This window comes from Rhea pennata, chromosome Z (assembly GCF_028389875.1).
Source record: "Rhea pennata isolate bPtePen1 chromosome Z, bPtePen1.pri, whole genome shotgun sequence".
Classification (NCBI taxonomy): Eukaryota; Metazoa; Chordata; class Aves; order Rheiformes; family Rheidae; genus Rhea; species Rhea pennata.
The window spans coordinates 58,756,725-58,774,834 of NC_084702.1; the positions used below are offsets into that span (position 1 = coordinate 58,756,725).

At 39.8% G+C, this 18,110-nt stretch overlaps 1 protein-coding gene across 1 annotated transcript in view; it reads right to left on the reverse strand.

Annotated features, from left to right (window-relative positions):
• Positions 1–18,110, reverse strand: part of MAST4 (microtubule associated serine/threonine kinase family member 4) — a 277,539-nt gene that overhangs the window by 106,010 nt on the left and 153,419 nt on the right. The gene's annotated exons all lie outside the window — the stretch shown is intronic.

Here is an 18,110-nt window from a genome sequence, read left to right on the forward strand (position 1 = left end):
TAAAATTTACTACTGTACTGCAGTCGCATTCAGTAATGCCAAATTCTGGTATTCAAAAACAGCAGCAGTCACATATAGAAAAACATTTCCTGTGGCTTCAAAATGATGAGGTTTGTTTTAACATACTTCAGATTTCTATTGGCCTTTTAGTTTGTCTAAGGGTCACATAAGGGTCACATTTACTGTTACAGAGAGAACCCGGCAAGTTTTGTGCTGAGAGTGTTTACTTAATAAAAGCAAGATTCCTGCATAATCTTAATGCTTCAGGAGCTGTGGCCTAGAAAAACACTGACTACCATGATAGCCAGCCACACAGCTTCCTCCGAGAGAAGCTGGGCAACATTCTGGTTAAATCACTACTCATCCGGAGTAGTGGTACTAAATTGTGGGAAGCAAAGAAAAAGACTGATGTAAATACAGGCTAGTACCGAGATGAGCTGGAAGGGCTTTCATGACGGGCTGGAGCAGGAGGCAGCTCTAAGGACAGCAGCTAGGCATGTAACAGCATCTAAACATTAGTCTATATTTTGAAAAGCCTCCAGAACTGCTCATTGCAAGGAAGGCACTAAAATGTCCTGTAACTAACAAACTAAAACACATTTCTTTCTAGGTTGCAGAGAAACACCGTCATGGGTTCTGGCTTTTGCACAACACATGAACAAACCTTATCCTATTCAGAGGATGCAGACGAATACAATAAAGAAAAAAATCTTCAAACACATAACGAAATGGAAGACAGTTGGAAGACAGAGTAAGAAAGAAAATGTTTAAAATAGGTTTAGAGAGGCATTTAGTAAGGTGTTCATACAGCAATTATCACCAAAGACACTAGTATAAACCACCAGCAGACATGACTTACTGACATGCCACTATAGCCAAGCTCAGTTTGACACAGATCAAACAGAAAAGCAGCATCTAATACTTCTCTAAAGGTATCTGGTTTTTAGGTAAAGATCAGTTATGGGAAGGAGGGAAAACATCAGCCAACATCTAGTTCACAAGTCAGATTTTCTTGTTCAAACTGTATTGGATGAGTAACTGAAATAGCTGCAGAAGCCAGTACTCAGGCCAGCCTCCACTCATGTCCCCTCTGCAAGGGCTAGGCAGGAGTGCCCTCCTCACTCAGCCTATATGCCTGCTCTTTCTATAATTCTTTGCATTAATGGATAGGTATATACACCTACAACAGCCAGTAATATAGCATGAAGTTTTAAAAGTTCATATGAAGGCAGATATGCTTGGGTATCTTTCATTCTTAAAGCTCCTACTGCTTAAGAGAATTACCAGTGCTCTGCACTTGAAACATTTCCTCCTTCACCCTCTCTACTGCCTCATCTTCTCTGCTCTGTACACAACCTTTGCTTATAATTTGCATGTTTGCAGAAAGAACTGTATGCAATGATGACTAGGCTACTGTATGTGTTTGATGTGGTGAACAGCACTAGGTAAACAGTAAAGTCTATCGTGAAGAAAAAGCTTTAGTGTCCCCATCTTGCAGACAAACTCCCTCCCATCCCCACCCTTCCCATGAGGCAGTTGAAGGACCACCTTCCCTCTCTTATGAACAAAAGCAGTTCAGGTACTGTATCTCAGTCACATTCTACCAAATGCACCATATGTGGTGGTGGTGGTATGAGCTCAAAATTCATTTTATAGTAAGGCCAAATATTAACAATCTTTTCTCCTGCAAGTCTAGGCTGTAATTCAGCTGAGGATTTCTTTGCAAAAGTCTCTACCACTTTATTAACAAAGATCTGAGGCACCCAATGTCAATACCTATCCTAAAATATTTTCAAAAGCGAAGCAACCCTGATTTATCATTCTGTTGGCAAAGACTCACCTAAAAAGTTAGATTGCCACTTGCCTTTAGACAAATTCTGGTAGCAAAAGTATAGCCTTCTATAGATATTCAAAGCCTGCCTAGATTCAACCCTGTCTAACATGCTCCAGGTGGCCCCGCTGAGCGGGGAGGTTGGGCTCTCCAGAGGGCCCTTCCAACCTTACTGATTCTATGATTCTAACTGGACAGATGATTGTCCTTAAAGCAACTACATGGACCTAGCTATTGCAATACACATTTCATGATCTGGCTGGCTACATTTTTGCAAATGTAGAAAGGAAAAGAAATTTTAGATAAATTTTCTGTCCATTTGTATAGCAACACAGAGTACCGTAAATAATCACGTCTGAATGCCATTCTGTGGTTAATACTGCGCATGAGTCATTTCAAGCTGTAGGGTCTGATGGCCATCATCAAACCCTTACAGGGCTGTTTCTAAACCCTGCATAGACTATGCACAAGTAATAGCTCCCAGAATTACATGACCTATGGAGTCAGACTTAGCTTCACCTTGGCTTTCTATGTAGAGCTGTTTACATGCACATAATCCTGCTAACCAGTCAGGCTGTTAAATACAGGCCATAATGAAAGGAGTCTTGAAAAATTATTTTTCTGATATGCTTGGTGGACATTCGCACATTGAGGTACTACTGAGATTTTGACAAAGGCACATAAACGAAAGTAGATGTTGAGAAGAGTCCAGCATAGTCCCACAGCAACCTTACATATATAAGCATGCTTCATAGAGGGAAAACTAGCCCTTACTCTCAGAGCACAAAATGCAAATGATGCTGAAACTTCATAATGCACAACAGCCTCCAAAAGGGTGTCTGCAGTTTGTATTTTTGTTTTTCCGTGCCACAGAAAAGTCTGATTTCAAAGCAAGTATCTCAAGGGAGAGAAGTTTCACAAGCTAGTGAAGCTGGTGCAATGTTGCTATTCAAGCTGCCACCCTCTCCCCCAGCTCAGTGAGCTGAGCCAGGTCAGGAGGGACAAGAGAGCACCTGGCCCAGCCCAAAGGGAGCAGAGGGAGTGCGTGGCCACCGAGGAAGATGGGCCAAGGAGGCAGCTGCTGCCAAAGGAGCGTCCTGCTCCCTGAAACCCCCCCACCTCCTTCACCCCACAGTCTGGCAGTGCGCCATATCCCTGCAACAATTCAGCAAGCACAAGCTCAACAGCCAGGTGGGTTTGGGGTCGGAAAGAGGTTCCTTTGGTTTGGTTTTGGTGTGTGTAAGAGAGATAACCAGCTAAAAGTACAGCTGGACAGAAAATCGCATAATGTAAATGACACCATGTTCGTAAATATTTAAGGGCTAAGTTATTAGAAACAAATCTACAGCACACTGATAAACACATACGTGACAATTAAATTATATTCCCCTGCAACAAAATATTATATACCCAGCTACTGTGAATGTCAAAATAAAAATATTTAGATAAATTTGTAGTCGACAATAACATTAAAATCAAATACAACAGTTGAGAACCTGCAAGCTTACACTTAGCATTGTTTACTGTCTTACATTTTCCATTGCATAGCCAACCCAAAATGAACAAGGAGCTCAGGAAACTCCATCACTTATGAACTGTTTTACAGTGCAACTTTTCACAAAGCATTACATAACAAGAACAAGCGATAAAGATCATTAAGTTTTCCCTTTTATATTTACTTAAAGATTATACAAACGCCACTCAAGTCAGAGAAAGTGAATAATCCACTGTTGCTTTGAAGAAAATTAGATTTCCAAAAGCAAACTTATACAAGGCATCCTTTCTCTAAGAAAGATTCCCTTTCAACACATAAGCAAAAAGATTTCAAAAAAACAACATTTATTTCCAATGATTAATAGGAATAAAAATTCTTCTCCAGAAATGTTTTAATATGCAACATTAGTACGTATGCATATTTTAAGTACCACTACAAAATACTTAGGAAGTTGGTATGTCTTTAAAATAAAATCATCAAAGTACCAATATAAATTAAGATTTTACATATAATATTCCAATGGCTTTCTTTATTCTGACATTAAATCAATATACATTATAATTTTTCAAAACATATACAAGGACTGTTCTGGACTCACTGCCCCAAAGCATTACTAAAGCATTAAAAACTGCTTAGATTCATAGCAAGACACACACTGAAAGTTTACTAATAGTAGTACAGATAAAAAAAAAAAGTTCCTTAAGTATGTTATAGATGAACAAAATCCTAACGATCATACAGGCTTGATACTGTAAGAGAGTGTAAATATGTAAATAATGAAAGAAAAAGTTTAAAGTAATTGTTGCCTTAATGTTCCTCTTCTTTACCCATAAGAAAGTAAGATTATTGTAAGGTGACAAATACTTATTCTATCAATAACTTAGGGGATTAGATGTCAACTGAGGCTGCAGATTGAAAAGAAGAGGAAAGGTTAGCTAATTTTTTTAGTCAGATAATTATTTTCCAAATTATAGCAAAGGAACTGGCCAAGGTACTCATTCAGCTGTGGCTATTTTCAAAATGTTTTAGAATATCTGGAAATTCTACAATATTAAAAATGAAGTCATCATGTCATAGCTGTACTTTGAAAGAATAAGAAGGATAGCTATCAGTAATGAATTCAGGTATTCATCACACTTAGTGTCACTAGATACAGTTTTATACATAAGCCAGTTTGCCCAAACAACGATCACTTTTCACTGAGATTTAAAGTCTGGTTAATAAACCTCTGAGTTGACAATACATTGAGACATTTGTAAAACATTTAACCTGTGACTATATCATGTTTAAATAAGATAATTAGCACAATGCAAAAGCTTATGAAGCTTACAGAAAACATTAAAATCCACCAACAGATTTCAAAAAGTAACTGCAGATAAAACTTTTTCAGTGGATCATCAGTGGTTTACTAGAATTCAGTACTGCTATCAGTGATCTGGAAGAAATAATACCCCTTCCAGTAAATGACAAAAAAAAAAGTGGTAAATAACGACAAGAACAAGAGAGTTTGTCATTGGATAAAGCTGCCTTGTTTGAACAACATACGAACATTGCCAGACATGAAGTTGTACCAAAATAAAATAAAATAAAAACAAAAACTAAAATAAAAACAAAAACTAAAATAAAAAACAGGCCCAACAGATGTAATAGGAGTCAGGATTCTAAAAGACAGGGACAATGAGACTTCAGGTACTATCATAGAGAAGCAGCTAAGTAGGAGCTCCTAATGTGATGTTATAGCTAAAAGAACAAATACTCCACCACAAGCAGGAAAATCTCTCATGGGAGTAAGATGATACAACTACTGCAGTGAACACTGGGGGATTAAAGTATAGTTAGCTGTGACATCCCCATTTCACAAAAACTTGAAAAAAATCAGGAGGCATTCAGAAAAAAAAAAGTATATCTATATAGATAGATAGATAGATATATGAATGATAATGAGACCTGCCATTCTATAGTATAAGGCCTGAAAAGCTCAATTTATTCAGCTTATCCAAGCCTAAAGAGTAAAAGTACCCCCATCCAGAAGAGCAGAAGAGAGAGGCTGTAAGCGTAGTGAATGCCATCTTTGTCCCTCCTCCAAACATGTTAGAGAATCAGGAGCTCAAAAGCAAAACTTAAGATGACAAAAGCAGTTTTATATTATTTTAACCTTACCCATTGGAATACAGTGGATTTCCCATCACTATAAATCTTAAAGATTTAAATAACTTTTTACCTAAAAAAATATTTTACACTTCAAACAGGAATTATAGGATGGATACAAAAATTAGTAGATAAGATTTTGCACCCTATTTTATATAGGGAGTTAGACTACATAATCTTATTGGTTGATGTACTGATTATTTCTATATTATTCCTAACTACAGTATTTGAAATCTTGCTCCCTCTAGTGGCTGATGCTTATGTTTATTACCTTCTACAGAATTCACACATGATTTTCACTGTGGGATGTACAGTGTGAAAATAAGTTGCAGAAATCACTGAAGGGAAGAAAGTGTTTTGTGGGTGTACAATGTATATCTGCCAAATTTTTAAGTTTACTTAGAAACATTTATAAATGCATGCAAACATTATTACTCTAACTAGTTATAAAGTAATACGCAACATTCAAATTAACCTCCCACTACTGTGATATACAGCTCATTTAAATATATGCACTTAGGAAAAATCAAGGGTTACTGGATCTGGTCCGATTCATAAAAAGTTCTTAAAAAATGCACAATATTAATTGGAATTGATATATATTGTGCAACCATCCACATCAGCCATATAAAAGTGTACCAGGCAAGACTATTTTTTAATCCAACATTTCACATCTATAGTGGAGAAAACTATGTTAATAACTAGGCCATTGTACATTTGCTCTGGTCCCACAGATTACCTTCTCAATCAGAGCTAATTCAGCAAACAGGCAACCTAATGGGAAAGTATGAAAGAGCAATTTCCAATTTTCATCACTAAATTTACATTTATCTTAGCAAATGGAGAAAGCATTACTATAGTTCAGAAGGACTACTTTATATGATAAGCAACTCTAGCAAAACAGAAAACGTCTGTGAAAAATTTTCCAGGTATACCGGTGCTTATACCTCGACTTCCTATCACAAATGTCAGAGGAAAAAAATATATTGTATTACCCATCCTGCTTTGCTTTTCCTCAAGTGCCTTTTTTTGCCAGGACTTAACAGCACCTCAAGAGGGTCATGCTTTTTTTTCAATGAGGCATTCGCACACTTAACAGACTTAATTCACTGCACTGGCCCAGGCCATTTTACATACTGAGACCTTCTCCTGCTTTCAGACATACAGCCATATCTTTCCTTGCATCTTTTAAAAATCCATAGCCACAGCCTACATTGTGAATGGCATGATATTTAAGGCTAAAGGTGAAGTTTCCTACATAATTTCTTAAGAAAATGTGAATACAACCATTCTCCTAAAATAGTATGCACTTAGCTATTATTATATAATCTGCATAATAATTGCAGTCAGCTAAGGCAGATTTTGTGAGAAAAATTCTTAATTATAGAATAAAATCACATTCTTAAAACAGGAAGTTGTATTAAGAAATGTGTTCCTTAAAGACTAAGAAGAAATAACTCTAGTAGACTGTATCAACATTCTACATATCATAGAATCTTTCTGCATCTTTTTAACGTTCAAATAGTCATATCAGACCTTTTCTGTCTTTACTAGAGAAGACATACTGTTTAAAATAAACTGAGTTTGAAATACATGTATAAAATAACTGTTCAGCAATGCTGAGGTTTTGGGGGCTTGGGCTTTTTTCCATATGTTAAAAAGCTGTTAAAAAGAAAATGCAAAACCCAGCACTTCAGCTGTCCTTCCCTCCGATGCAAGTGCAGCAGCTTCTTATGCAACCACAGAATTTTGGTTGGAGAATCCCACACAATGCCCCCCTACTAGAGGGGTGCCGCTCATCAGATAGACATTTTCTTGTACTCGGCTCTGCTGCTGGCCACCCCACTGCCCTATTCCACCATTTAGAACAGACTTGGGAGATTCTCTGTGCAAAAGCCAAATCAACTTCATACGCTGATGAAAGGTATAGGGAAGCATTGTGCTGGAGATCAGCACAGTCCTCGTTGAGAAGCACTCAAGCTTGTCAGACTCTAAATAGATTGATTTTGATTATATTGAAATTAGAAGCAGTTATTCAGTATAAATGCTGTCTGCACTGAGACAGAAAAGTGCATCAGCTGATACACTTGCATACTGAATGTCCTAAACTAATTGCCAAGTCAGCACACACTGATGGCTACAGATCTGTTAAGTATCTCTCAGAGCAAGGATATTAAAATACTCCTCTCCCACATTAGCAGGTACTATGTTCATTTCAGGTATTTTAAATACCCAAATTATTTTCAAATCCTGATCCATTTCACAGTGAGTAAAAATAAGGTGCTAAGAATTCAGAGCTTTGTGGTATACATACCAGCACAGTAGCATTTCCCAAGCTTTTCCTTGTACTCATCTGGTTTCATGCTTCAGCTGATTTAAGTGATTGATCTGCTGTCAGCAGAGCGGCGTGTGATAGAGCACCCCATGCAGTGCAAGCTGGCAAATTGGAACTTGGGGACATCAGATGTTAAAAGGGGAAACATTATGTTTAAAGAATATTATGTGGACTGCCCGTTAACATTACCCTTGGTATTTCAGGCAATGAGCACACAGCTCTGCAAGTTGATGGCATCTTTAAATCTCTTTACACATCATCCTTAATGATCTCCTAGTCAAAAGGAAAAAAAAAATCCTGTTATAGCACATATTCTACAGTTTCAATCTGAATTTCTGAATAAGCCTAATTACATTAAATAAGAAAAACCCAGACCTTCTGGACTCCTTGAGCTGAAACAACTGAAGGCTTCCTTAACACTTCATGTTCTATACTGTCTTTTCAACAATAGAGGAACTATTCTCTCAAAACGTGCTGTAGCTGAATACTCCAGATTCCACATGGAAATGATACACTTGCTGAAACAAAGGCTACTTGAAGTAGTAAGATTAACTATGTAGAAAGATTATAAGATTTTCAAAAATAAAATGAAAACCAAGCATCTAAAGGTACAAGAAAGGTTAACAAGATCTTGGTTATTTATGCGTATCAAAATGTGAGAGAAGACCCTTGAAATGAAGGACAAAATACTAAAAGTGATCTAACTGCTAAGGTGCTTCATGCTCTAAGACTGGGTGTTATCTAGTTATTTAATCTCTGTGCTTCAGTTCTCCAGCTGTAAAGCAAAGATAATAATGCCTTCCGGCTTCTCAGGAGTGCAGTGAAGGTAATGCCACAAACATTTGCATGAAATGTTCTGACACTAAAAAAGGCTTAAAGAAAAGTAGCATACAATAGCAGGGAGATCTTCAGGCTGACCAGCGCAGAAATTCAGAGGTACCAAATTATTTCTACACTACCCTCCTTGCTATAAGCAAAGGCTGTATGAGCACAAGTTGAGCAGGACTAAGATGAGTTAAACAGTCTTAAATCTCTATTCCATGCACATCAGGGAGAAAGACAAGAGTCAGGGAGAGTAACATGACAAGCCTCAGACTTCCACTCTCCTCACCTCCAAAGATGAGTACATGTATTTCTTTCTAGCTTTATAGGACTGAGAGTGCCCATCAACCTCCTGTAACATACAAACTGCAGCCAGCACCTCCACCATCCCCAGCACCCTGTCAAAGCCATGTAAAACAAGGTGTGCAGGATCAGCATGGTCCATGCCAGCAGTGCAATGCCAATCCAGGAAAATTCTATCAGTCATAGATGAAATAAGAAAATTAGCTACTCGGCATTCAAACAGCAGTTCAAACCACTGTCTGATGGTCCTAATTCCACTGATATCAGACAAACTGATTATTCCATTCACACAACTGCAGAGGATGTTTGTTTCCTGGAATATCCATAACCTGATACAGAAGGATTTGAATCATTTATCACTGCAAAGGTACATTGTTTGTATACCAGCAGTCAAAAAAAACACAACTTCAAAACCGCGCATCTTCCAAATGACCTCTTTAGCTATCTACAACCACATCTGAACATGGCTGACCATGGATTTTAATGAACCTGGACTACACGTGTAAAATTACGTTTGTTCAGCATATTAATTTACATCTATTTTCTGAAATTTTTGTAGGGAGGTTCAAAAATAATGCATCACTTCGATCTTGCAAAATATAAAGGAATAAACAAGGCTCAGTATCGACGAACAATTATCCCAAGATATTCCACTGTATCTTCATAAACACTGTTAACAACATGATTTGACTCAATTATAAATGCTACTACTGTCCAATGCTTTTTTTTAATTCACCCATCAGACAAAGATATAGCCTATTCTCCATCTTGTATACTTCTATACATGCAGAAGGAGAGAAGGTTTCATCAGCCCAGCAGCAGAAGTGTGCTGAGAACCCAAGTGTCCACCTGGCAATGAAAGTGCTTTATGGAAGACAGCAGGAACAACATACCAGACTGCTCATACTGAGACACACTGGCTTGGGCTGACGTGTATTACCAACACCAGCACACATCATCATCCCTTCCTCTCACGCACTACTTCTATTTTTAGAGTTATTTCCAGGTTTTATCAGTCTGAGAGGTCACACAGCATTAATTGCCTTCTCAAACTCAATTGTTTTCCAATATACTTGCCAACAAAACTACGGTAGTTTCAGACTACAACCTCCTAAAATATGACAAAAACTTTATAGATTGTCACTGGTGTACTTTGAAGCCCATGAACATGTTTTTTATAGTCTTTTATTGTGTGAAAGTTTTAGGCTTATTTGTAGTCACTGCACACTTCTGTATCAAATGGTCAATTTGTCTTCCTGGACATCATGCCAAATGGCAAGAAGTATCATGGCATTTCCCATGTAAGAATCATGCTTGAAACAAGTCTTCCCCTAACTCTCCAAGGTACCTCCTTGTGACTGTAACTTCCTGCTGTGTTGCCCTGAGGTTCTGAACTCCCGTCAGCTTTGTTCAGCTGAAGCACTACAGCACCAGTGCTGGTAACTGCACTGTTCCCCTTCCAGCCTCACAACAGTCTCGGCAGTCCCTCCTAGCAGCAGATCCTAAAGAACAGAAATAGCAGCAGCCATTACTCCCGGTAATTAGGGCAAGGAGGAACCATGCTTTTGTTCTATGACAGCAGCTTTCTTCCTGCTAGAAAAGGATTTGCAGGCCTAGCTCATTTCCTCCCATGGCCACCAGAGCTAACAGACACTGTCTCTGAACATGCTATGGATACGAGCACTTGACTGCTGTAGTACAAGCCCAGAAAGTTACAGTGCTCAAAGCCACACATCACAACACACACCCAGGACAACACAGTACCATGTTAATACTGATAGTGTTGTCACACACTAACAGAGAAAGCCTACCACATATTGACAATCACATAAGCTTACTTGGCATTACCGGGAGATGGAGACACGGACATGTTGAAATTGGCATCACTGCAAACTTCTAGCCTCTCAACCCCTTGCTTCCTAGCACTTTGCTTTAGCCCAGCAACAGGCCTGAGCCTCACAAGCCATTCTAAGAAAACTAGTATCCCAGCAGGAGCAGCACCACAGCCTGCTCTGGCCAACATCACGGCACAGGCTCTAGGACTAAGCTGCGCATTTACAACAGGCCAGCTGCATCTCATCTCCTAGCAGAGTAACAGGAATCACTCAGAGAGCAGTTTGTGCCTGATTGATACCATGAACTCTCTTCCACCCCAGCATGCCAAGGAACCTCTCTCCTCTTCAAAGCCAAGTGGGAGCACTGGCCATCCCTGCCCTAACCACTAACACCTCACGGATCAAGATGACAAACAAGCCAAATGGTCACCAGGAAAAGGGCTGTTTTTGTTTTTTCTGTGGTTATAAGGCATACCCTCTAGGAACCTGCACATTTAGTTTTCTTCTGAAATGGTAACTGGCAAAGCAAAAGGAACAATCAGATTTCTGAAACACAAAGGGATGGAGAACTTGGGGGGGGGGGAACAGGGATTTTTTTGGCGTGTTTCAAGTATTCTGCTGGAAAAGTTTTATACTTCTGGCATTCCTGTTTGACACTTTGTTTCATTTTTAAAAGTCTGATAAATTGCAGCTGTGAAGTAATCGCTTTAATAATATTCAAGAGCAAGCTAACACCAAAGCAAGATACTTTCCCTAGGGGAGCACCAACATTCATTGCAAAGCAATTCAGCCTGCACAGAAATGAAAACAAGTTGTATCCTGTACAGTAGAAATAATGAAGCCTCCAAAAAAGAGCCACTGCAGGGAAAGCAGTGACTTTCTACTATACACCTCCTCCCGCATTCCTCACTTAAAGCCTTGCAAGTCTGAAAACATTTCTTTTAACTGCCTCGGGGCAGTTAAGCAGCTCTTTCGGCAGCTTGCAGTGCTGCGCTGACATTTCTGTGTAGTAGGACAGGCTGTTATTTGCAGGGTAAGTTTCTGTTCTGCATCTATTTTTATCAAGCTGCAATAAAATGCTGCAAATGCAACACAGTGCTGCAGTGTTGGCAAGGAGCAGGGCTCAGGATTCCCATCTCAAGAATTCAGCTGCAGGATTGCTTCTCTGCAGAAACAGTTGAAATTGTCTAGGTATCTGCAGGAACTGATTGGCAGCAAAACAGAGTATGGGCTGCCACCTCATTTTGGAGAAAAAATGGATGTTAAATTCAGGATGTTTTAAATGCCACCCCATTAACTCAGATGAAGCCAGTTATGAAACCATACTACAGAAGTCTGAGCACTATGTGCTGACTGAGGCAACCGAGCCTCAGGACATTTACAATCATCACTAACAAACATGCCATCACTGTACAAGCAAAGCCTCTAGGTCAACAGGTACAGTCATCTCCACCACTAATGACTGCTGTTAACAGGTCACTTGCACATACTGGAAACCTTGTGGTAGGACAGGGAAGGAAGACACAAGAGACTGTCCATTTCTAAGTGTATGGCAAGAGTTACTGAGAGCCGCTTGCACACTATACACTGTGGATCAGTACAAACTCAGCTATTCAAATGCTAACAACCTACTTGGCTTGGAGTGATTTCTGAAAACTGCATGTGGAGTAGTCACCTCCTTTTCACAGGGTCCCCAAATGAATCCCATTCAATCTCTCCCCCACTTACTCCAATTCCTAATTCGGATGTGAGGTATTTATGAATTGTAATTATTACATATTTTTATCACATTTTTAAATCAAAAGCCCCCCAAAACTTATTTTCTACTGAAACCCTCTCTTCATGTTTTGCTTTCACTTCACTCTTATCTTTGAAAGAAGACACAAGCAAGTAGATGAAAAGCTCAGACCAGTTTTTTGTTATATCGCTTGTAACAGTTGAGAGAAACCAGAATTTGACTCATAGGTAAACAAAAATTTGCTCCAAAAGTAATGCCATGTTTTGTTTTCTTTTCAAAAGCAGAAAACCAGATCATTTAACAGCTGTAAGGCAAAACTGTTCACAGATTAGCCAGTGAGCACTTAAATACCTGAGGCTCCAAAATCATAAGAAAATTAGTATAATCAGCACATCAAATTACAGTAACAGTTAAAATTATGAAGGTATAGCTCAATGGAAAATACTTCCAGAAAACTTTCATTCTCTATTTTGCTTTAAAGATTAGTAAAGCTTTTCACGAAATCTTTATTCAGATGATTTCTACAACCGCACAACTTCAGAAAATTTTAGAATTAAAAAACAACCCCACAGCCTTGTCTCCAGCCCCACAGTTCTAGTGTAACAGACCCACTCCACAATTACTGCACATGAATCAAATTCGTAACACCTTCTCACTTCCTCAAAACGGTTAGAAAGTCGAAACCACCAATCTTAAAATTTCACATTCAACAGTGCATACAAATAACCCAAAAGGCCAAAAGATTTAATAAAACCAGCACACAACTGCTTTAGGAAGATCTTTATGAGAGCTCAGGGAGAAGAGATCAACAAAATGGCATTTAAAATGATTCAGACAAGCTCTCTCCTACACAGGAAAAAAAAATCATAGTTTTCAAACTACCACAGGAAATAACTGTCACAAGAACTCTTCATGGTAAGATGCATCTTACACATTCAGAGAAAGAAAAAATCAGAGCACTACAAAGAAGTATAATCTGGTAAAACCTGAACATTCTGTTATCTATCCTTATGAGTTGGGATATGCTGTGAAACCTGGGGGTTGGAGAGAAGGGAGAGAGGGCTGCTGCTCTTGCTTTATTTGATTTTGCAAAAAACATCCATCCTCTGAATGACATCAAGTAGCACAAACCACAAATCAAATTGCCATATTCCACATAACTTTTTCAAAGATATACACAAAAATTCAGACTTCCCCTGGGAGTGTTCAAAAATGTACTCACAAGTGAATCATTATGAGAGCAAATTAAGTTCTATTATTTACTCCGAAAGCTCCGTTCCAAATCATGGCTGTAAAGCCTCACGCTTGGCCTCTCTGATGCCGCATCAGTGTGCCGCAAGCAGAGCTGCTCTTCCTTTGCTGCCCGCCCAACAAAACACAAGATCAGGGACTCGCATTGCTGCATTCGGCCGGAGCAGCAGACAGAATAAATATTCTCCAGGGGACCCATGGCCACAGATGACAACTGACCAGCACCTGCAGTCTTCAAATTTTACGCACACTGACACCTCTGCAAGCTTTTTCAGCTGCTAATAGGTTTATACAGATATAACTGAATATCACTACATCATTGTAACATCAATGATGATTTCACTAGCAAAAACAGAAACACATAATCCTCTCCTCTGCTGTGACTCTACAGGGCTCTGAAAAGTTAAAAGCTTTGAAAGTATTTCAAAAGCTGATGTTGGTATAATGATTTTAAGTACACACAGGATCAGACCTGCTTTTACATAATCACTCCTCAAAACCCAGCTTCCACCAGAAAACTTTATGCATACACAGAAGTTGCTTCTCATTTTCCAGGGAGACTCACACATCCCAACTCCCAATTGAAATGGTACTTCCTTGTAAAAATCACAAGTTTTAAAAAGAGAAAGTGTGGGAACTATCCAAAGAAAATGTGTTTTGTATGGTTAAATAAAGGCTCAAAAAAGAGTTAAAAGAGGAGCAAGGACATAATGACAACTTTGGAGTAGAGAATCTATTTTTGGAGGAGAAGGCTAAATATTAATTCATTTCACCTTGAGAAACTTGTGCTTTACGGTAGGTGTTTATGAATGCTAATCAGATCATTCTGAGAGATGAGACAGCAGATTTTCCTCATTTTAAACAAAAAACAAAATAGCTTGGGACAGAAATGGAGCGAAGTGATTCCTTACATCATCCCTGTCCATCCTTCTCATGACCTTGCTGCTCCAGAGCCATAGATCAATAAATGAATCCTGCAGCAAAACCTTCAGGTCAAGGTACTTTGTACTGATCTCAGGAAACAAAGGTGGAAATAAATTTTGGTGAAAAATGTTTGCAGCAGATTCTTTTCTATTCCTGCCCTTGTTGAACATCCCTGGATAGGTCACCAGCAGCATTAAGACATGGGGAAAGGAAGCATCCTCTGAAGTACACTCTGCATTTTTAAAACCTCGTAAATCAGAGAAGTAGCAGTTCTAGAGCAGGTAAACAGAAATAAAGAAACCAGCCTAAGACAAGAAGGGTCCAAATGTAACTGCTAACTGTTCTACAAAATTCACTCTTCCTCGGGAAAACCATGTCATCCCCATCCCAGAGGGCATGCTTACACTTTCTCTCTACCATATTCATAGAATCACAGAATCAGTAAGGTTAGAAGGGACCTCTGGAGATCATCTAGTCCAACATCCCTGCTCAAGCAGGGTCACCTAGAGCATGTTAGACAGGGTTGCATCCAGGCGGGCCTTGAATATCCCCAGAGAAGGAGACTCCACAACCTCTCTGGGCAACCTGTGCCAGCGCTCCGTCACTCTCACAGGGAAGAAATTCCCCCTCACGTTCAGGCGGAACTGCCTGTGCTTCAACTTCTGCCCATTGCCTCTTGTCCTGTCAAATGGGACAACTGAAAAGAGTTTGTCCCCGTCCCCTTGACACCCTCCCTTCAGGTACTTATACGCATGGATAAGGTCCCCCTTCAGTCTTTTCCTCCCCAGCTCTCGCAGTCGTTCCTCATAGGGCAGATGCTCCAGCCCTCTGATCATCCTCACAGCCCTATCCTGGACTCTCTCCAATAGTTCCATGTCTCTCTTGCACTGGGGAGCCCAGAACTGGACAGAGTACTCCAGATGAGGCCTCACCAAGACTGAGTAGAGGGGCAGGATCACCTCCCTTGACCTGCTGGCAACACTCTTCCTAATGCAGCCCAGGACACCATTGGCCTTCTTGGCCACAAGGGCACATTGCTGGCTCACGGTCAACTTGTCCTCCACCAGCCCTCCCAGGTCTTTCTCTGCAGAGCTGCTCTCCAGAAGGTCAGCCCCCAGCTCGTACTGGTGCCTAGGGTTATTTTTCCCTAGGTGCAATATTCATGATCTGGTCAATTTAGACTACAAGCATGGACCTAGGAAACAAGATGACAGCTGTTGTGTATGGGCAAATCTGATGCAAGTGTGTATATTCATGATCTAGTCTATTCAGACTACACAGTTAGACCAGATTTGACTATGCACAACAGCTGTCATCTTGTTACCCAGATCCACGCTGGTAACTTCTGGAGCTACAGCCAGCAGCCATGTCTAAAGAGGTGCCCAGGTGTTTGCAGAGAGCCAGCCCAAGCACCCATTAGCACTGCCTCCCACAAAACTGAAAACGGATCCTTTGCTCCCTCACCAGCTCCCTTCTAAAAAAGGTCATTTCAGCCACAGCAGTGATCCAACTCGACCACAGCCATGGTATCACAAGAGCTCGCAAAGGGAAGAGGGGTAGGAGCACAGTCGTGGGGCTGAGCAACCAGCAGCTCAACAGGTTTCAGTCCTCCCTGAGGCTGCGGGAACCCCAGGGAGCTCTGCAGTGACCAGCCCCCACCACACGCTGCCCCAGCCATTCTGGCCAACTGCCTAGGGGCACCCTGTGAAACAGAAGATGACTGTATCACACTCCTTCCTATTCCCTGCACATGCATGGAATGACATCCATGCATGACGTGCACATCCTAATAGGGACACTGGTGTGTTTAAAAATGTCACCACTGATTTCTGTAATAGCTTATGTTTTAAAGTAGCAGAAAAACAGCAAATTAAGCTTCCTCTTTCCATGACATTTTTTCACATATGCACATATGCTCATGTGCAAACACAACATGGTAAAAAGCTCTTTAAACATGTTCACTTCTAGAAACAAAAACAAATCATCTACAAGATTCACTGGTTTCATTAAGGGATTCTTCAAACGCAGCATCACAGTTGCCAAAAAGTGGCCATTTCAAGCTTTCTGCCCTTATCTAATTTACTGCACAAATGTCCAGAATAAATAAATAAAAGCCCAAGCAGAGAACGTATAAGAATAGGAGGACACTGACTAAATAAATTTCAATTTCACTATTCACATTTCATATATGAATCCAAACAGTTTAAATATAGTTTCAGTAAAAACAATAAAAATTCAAAATCAAATATAAAGTAGCAAAATCTGGTATCAACTCTTCTTAAGACTTGTAATGGTTACTCGTGCATATTAAATGCTCAGGTTACATTTGATAAAAACTAGGAGTGTCAACATTTTCCAGATCAAAAAAATCTAGTACTGAATACGAGCAAGTGGCTAAGAGCTCTAGGCTATCTGTGACATTGCCTTTTTTTTTCTTTCAATTCACTGTCATAAGATCAAATTCAGTCCACACCAGCTCTACTACTAACGACTGCTGCTGGTAACTTGCACGAAATCAGCAGATAGTATCACTCTATTTAAAATGCTCTCTTAAGTGGCACCCTCACCAGCAGGCTGAGAGAGCTTACTGCATTATCAAAAAGTGTTGTTAATAATCCTGCTTTACCGTCCTGTCAAATCAAAGCTTTACATATGCTAAACTAGATTTTCCCAAAGAAATAATTTTCTTTTAAAAAAATAAAAATACAAAAAAATAAGATTGGGCTTATTTTGTTCGCCGCCTCCTCTGTTGAGGCTTTGGAACTAATATGCTCGCTCCCCCCGTGAAGGTCAGCAAGGTGCCTGTGGGTACCACGCTCAAGACGCACGCAAGCCGGAGGATCCCCAGCCAAGGCTTTCAGGAAGCATCACCACAATCGTATTTTTGATAAACTAAGATATGCCTTTGTATCAGCTGAAACCTTCTGCCTGAGAAGGGTGATAAGGAGATTGAATTCTCTCTTTGTAGTAAGGACTTTTTTCCAGTTCTCCCTACAAGCACCGAATCCCTTTAAGTTTTGTAAATGCCCAAAGGCAGAAAACAATCACAAACTACATCATCAATTTGCCAGGCACAACTCAAGCCCAGAAAGAAAACATCAGCCAGCAATCGTCTCATATTGGTCATGAGAAAGATTTAGAGCACTCAAAAGTGGCAAACAATTTTTCCACCTGGATCAACACTGCCCGTGGGCAGCAGCAGAAACTGCTACTCCTTATTACATGGTCTGAGCTTTCCACAGACTTGCTCTAGTTCCCCTATCTAGCAGGGGCTCTAGTAAAGCCAAAGATTCAGGAAAAAAAAAAGAAAAGAAAAAAAAAAATCTAATCACCTTTCCTATAATCGAGCTCAAAGATGCATACTGCTCTGTTTCTTATGTTACTACTGTCAGTTCCTTTAAACTTTTTATTAGAAGTTACAACAACTG